The 5,219-nt window shown below is 38.9% G+C and overlaps 1 pseudogene; it reads left to right on the forward strand.

The window, feature by feature from the left end:
* The first annotated feature begins 877 nt into the window (after positions 1-877).
* LOC104865756 lies at positions 878-1,961 on the forward strand (annotated as a pseudogene).
* Positions 1,962-5,219: the final 3,258 nt, after the last annotated feature.

Raw genomic sequence — 5,219 nt, forward strand, 5'->3', positions numbered from 1 at the left:
TTTCAAATATGTATGAGGAAGTAATATATGAGCATCATTGCAAAACAATATCAATAAAGAGGTATTTTTAAAAGTCTATTCCTCAATTTCCCTAGAATCTTCTTCCCTAAAGGCCAAAGATATCCTTCCCCAAATATTTTACATATATGAAATACACACATTCTAAAAACAAAAACATGAAATTCGTGCTACTTACAGTTCTGCACCTTGCTTATTTTCACTTAACAAGATTATCACACATGGAGAATGACCTGAACCAACCTTATGTAGCTGCATGAATCTCTCATGACCTTGAAGCTAACGTGAGACCAGAAGCTGTGTTTAGTATGTTTTTGGAATAAAAGCCTTACGTTACACACTGATGCATTCCTTTAGTTGGAAAATCCCTGCCTTGGTGATTCTCTGATTCACCACTAGATGGACCCATTTGCTAGTTTGTCTTTTAAGAAAGCCTAAATTCACACAGGCCTTTCTGACTCAGATATAAACTGTTGCTCTTCAAATGGGATTTGTTTGAAGTTTTTATAAATAAAAAATCACATAAAAATAAGTAATAGAAGTTGCCTGCATATTTCAATAATGTTCATTAAAAACAAACACCAGCATAATCACCACCTTCTGGTGATGATTAATAAAACCAGACAAATCTTTGAAGCCAACCCTCTCTGATCCTATTTCCTATGTGGATAAATCACCACTATGATTCATAATTTAAAATTTAAAATTCAGCTACTTTAAAAATAGTTTTACAATATATGATGCATCCCTAAATAATAAAATGTTTATGGTTCGGTGGCCTGCCTCACAAGCGCAAGGATCCAAGTTTGATCCCCGGTACCACACACACACAAAAAAGTTTAATTTGTCCTGGTCTTGAAATTTGTACTTTAAAAACTCCTATACTGTCAGTGAATTAGCAGGTAATCAGACCAGTGCTGACACTCATTGTGCTGGAAGATCTATCTATTACCAGAATTTGAGGGAGTGGAACCCACTTTTCTGGCCAGAGTGACTCTGGAAATATGTGTCAGGAAGTCTGCTTATTTGCACCAAGCAAAACCCAGCATCACTGGCAGAGTGAACACAACCCCATAGTTGTATGCTCTCTGCTCTGCCCTTGCTGTCTTAGCCCTACCAGCAGTGGTCATGTCTGAAGGGTATCATATTGAAGTCTTTGATAGTCAAAGATAAAGTTAAAGGTTACAAGAAGACCAAGCAGTGTATTTTGCTCCTTACAAAATTTAAGCCCAGAATTATATCAATAAAGGTTTATACCTCTCAGCAATTGAGACTGGAAAGGGGCAAAATGAGAAACTGGCATCATATCCAGTGCAGGGCATTCTGCATCTATAATGAAGACAATGGTATCATCAAGGCTGTCGGAGATATCCTAGCATTAGTCTGTTTAATATAAGCAAAGTGAATATTTTGAAACTTCTTCCTGGTGGGCATGTAGGACATTTCTGCATTTGAACCAAAAGGGCTGTCTGGAAACTAGATTAATTGCACTGCACTTGGTTTAAAGATGCTTCCCTCAAGAGTAACAATAACCTGCCCATGAACAAGGCAATCAATCTAGACCTCAGCAGAATCTGAAAAGTTCGGACATCCAGAGTCCCCTGAGCACCATGCAAGATGATTTATCATTGAGGCCTGAAGAAGGATCCACTGAAGAACATGAGAATTATGCAGAAACTAAATGCATATGCAAAGGCCATGTGCTCTAACACCATTCTTCACCAGGTCAGACGTCACAAAGTCCTGTGGCTAGAGCTGCAGCTGCAGCAGCAACACTAACAGCCAAATCAAATAAGAAGCAGGTGCAGGGAAGGGAGCCTACCGGGGAGAAAAAAAGGAGGGTTGCTGATGTTAAGAAGCAGAAGTCATTAGGAAAAAAACTCTGTGGCTATCAAAAAACCATACCCCCCAAAAAAGCTACCACAGAAGAAACTGCTGCATAAACTGTTAAAATTTGTATTTTCCATAATGGTGACATGGGTTTGGACACCTTATTTTGAATAGCAACCTGTCTTATATTTTCCACTTATCATTATATTTCAGAGATTCATGAATGTTGATGTGTATGGTATAATGGGTATTTAAAACCACTCTGTAGTATTGGGTTAGGGGAACAGACTAAAATTAATTTCTCTATTTTACTGATTTTGGACTAGCTTTTTCCATTCAACATGATTTTTAAAAGATTTGCATATTCATCCAAACACTTAAAATTTAAGTAAATTAAACATCCTTCATACACAATACATTATAATATTAATCTTCTGGGGGTCTGATCTTTTACCTTTTCTGGTGAATTTTGTTCTTTTGGACTTGGTTTTTTAGATTCAGTAATTTTTTAAAAAAAATTATGAGTGCATAGAAATTCTCAAAAAATGTTTCACTTTTTTTCTTCATACTGTTATATCTTTAGCCACAAGGAGGTCCCCACTTCTCTCTTCTGGAGATCATTTCATCCAGTGCTCTATTTGGCTAAAAGTCTCTGCCTGTATTTAGCAATTGTGAAGCCAGTGCCTCTTTTTGGGTCAGGAAAATCAATGGGTTCTTGCCTTCTCCAGTGATAAATATATTGGAAAGCCTGGTGGCAAAGCTGTTGCCACTGATATGTTTCACATGAGCCACATCAAAAGCGTCATGTTACCTGCTTCTGTCTCTTTATTCCTGTTGGTGATCACGGGTTAGTGCTTGTCAACATACCTAAATTAATTAGAACTTGATTAAAATGCCTAACTAATTTGGCTAAGCTCCCAATCAGTCTGGAGGATGGCAATCTAAGTGGGGGCCACAGAGATCTTTCTCATTCCTAAGAACTCAGTCTCCTCAGGCATATTTTGGTGAACAGCAAGATGACCCTTGGTTCACACATCAGATGAAGATTCTCATTGGTTTTATCCATACGTAAAACTGGCAAGGTGGCTAACATTAGAGTGGAGTCTCCCCTTAATCTTAAGAAATGTTGCATGAAGATTCCTTTACTTCTTTCCAGTCAGAGCACATATGAATCTTGTCCTCAGGGAACAGGTGAGAGGGAACAGCTGGACTGTGCCACAAATGTATAAAGGGCAAATACATCACTCACTCACTTTGTCCAGCATCCAACACTTTGGAGATCCTGTATACTTCAGGACCACAACTCATAGATATCCTAGATATGAAAGACCTGAAAGCAAGGCATTACATGAATTCACAAGAATTCTAGAGTGAGGATTTGATTTGTCTCTGCCAGGCTTATAAGGGCAATGACAACCTGAAACTACTTTAAAGTAAAGTCTTGACTTGCTGGTGTTGAGATCATGTAGGTAGCATGGATTATACTACTCAGCCAACAGGAGTGTGTGCTTGTATTACTACTGGTCATTCAGGTTTACATGCTTAGGTTCATATACTCATAGCCAACCAAATCAAAGGAAGCCATTTATATATCATTTTTTGTTTTGTTTTGTGTTTTGAGACAGGATCTCACCATTTAATTCAGGTTAGCCTTGAACTTACTATGTAGCCCAGGCTGGCTTTAAATTTATGGTAATCCTGCTGCCTCAGCCACCCAAGTGCTCGGATTACAGGTGTGTACCACCACACCCAGCTACGAGCTCATATATTTTGGTAAGAAGAAAAAAAGAGATTTATTTAAAGCTATCTATAAAAAGATGGAGAGGCCCATTTGTCTCAAATTACCATCTCACAATGTACAGGTGGGCAAGAGTCTTTTATAGTAAGTAAGGAACAAGGGGGAGGGGAGCACAGAGTGATAATGTAGATCTCCACACTTGCTTTATCCCTTTCAGCATCTTCAGCTCAGTTTCCTATTTCTTGTACAGAAGAAACCAGGCTCTTAGCCTTCTGGGGCCAGCATCTTCATATTTTGTCACTTATTTTGGGCTGAAGAGAAGAGGTGTTGCCATGTGCTTGATAGGAAGAAGTTTGGAGTAGTTGCTTGTCTCTAAAAAAAAATCTATTAAAGTTCCATTTTAGAGTGCCAATTACACTAATGTTTTAAAATTCTCTGAGGAAATTCTTCATTGTTTCCCTATTTATACAAGAGCTGAGCACAAATAGGCAAGAGTCCCTTTGTGTGGTTAGTTTCTATAGAAGCCCTTTCTAGAGTTCTGGCTTATTCTAGATTCTTGGATTCTACTTTCTACCCTTCTTAGTGTTTCCATGTGTTATGGCTTGTGCCTAGATGTCCCCCCAAAGCTTCATGCAGTTTTTCAGAGGTGGCTGAATCTGGAATGTGTGATGCTGGGATTAAGGGTGTGTGATTACTAAACCAGTACACGTGAGTGATTGGTTTGGCAGAGCCCTAATCCTGATGGTCTGGATGGGATAAAAGGAGCAGAAAGATGGAACTCTTGTTGCTTTTGTTGTCTTCCACCACCATTAACTGTTGCCATCCTGCCTTGAAGCCAGCCGATTATGGACTGAAACCTCTATGAACTGTATGCCAAATAAATCCCCCCCTTTAACTATGGGTTTGGGAAGAAAAGCAACTAACACACCATAGAATGAGCTGATATAGTCCAGGCTCTTGTGTATGATGAGGAGAGAATTGCCAACTGTACACCTAGTAGAAACTGGCAAGCAGTTACATTTATTGAAGATCACAGGAAGTTGTGCTCAGGTCAAGTCTGTGCCAACAAAAGATAGGACACAGATTTTAAAAAAAGGCCCTTGTGAAAATAAAAATAAAAGTAAAAGCACTGCATACAGGGTATGCATGGAAACAGCAACAACTTCCTATACATCAGGCTTTGGGAATTTAAAGGATATGCATCTCAGCCCAGGTGCCTCCCTCTGAATCTCTAAGTGTTATTGACATGGTGCTGAGTCATTTCAGGGGCTTGTCCCTAAATTTTTCTGGGAAGCAAGCTTGTCCAGAATTTCTCTGATATTAGTGATATTTATAACATGTGGTTCATATTTCTGAGCTCTTAATGAGGTGGGAATAGGGTGAAGGTGACTGAAGGTCAGGCTAGGAGATAAAACACACATGTTCTTACCTAGGGCATCAGAGGTCTGCTGGGTTCTTATCTCATTTTCTACCTCTCTTAGGATAATGGGAGGAGGAAGGACAGAAAGGTGATGTTTAGAATTAAATGGATGGAAGAGAGTGACTTCCTCAGCTCCGCTGCTTATAACTGTACTACTAGAGTTCAGATTTCATCTTCCTAGTCATTAGATGCCATTAAATCACAAATTATAGA

Source organism: Fukomys damarensis, unplaced genomic scaffold (assembly GCF_012274545.1).
Source record: "Fukomys damarensis isolate Sample0158 unplaced genomic scaffold, DMR_v1.0_HiC HiC_scaffold_16, whole genome shotgun sequence".
In the NCBI taxonomy this organism is placed as follows: domain Eukaryota; kingdom Metazoa; phylum Chordata; class Mammalia; order Rodentia; family Bathyergidae; genus Fukomys; species Fukomys damarensis.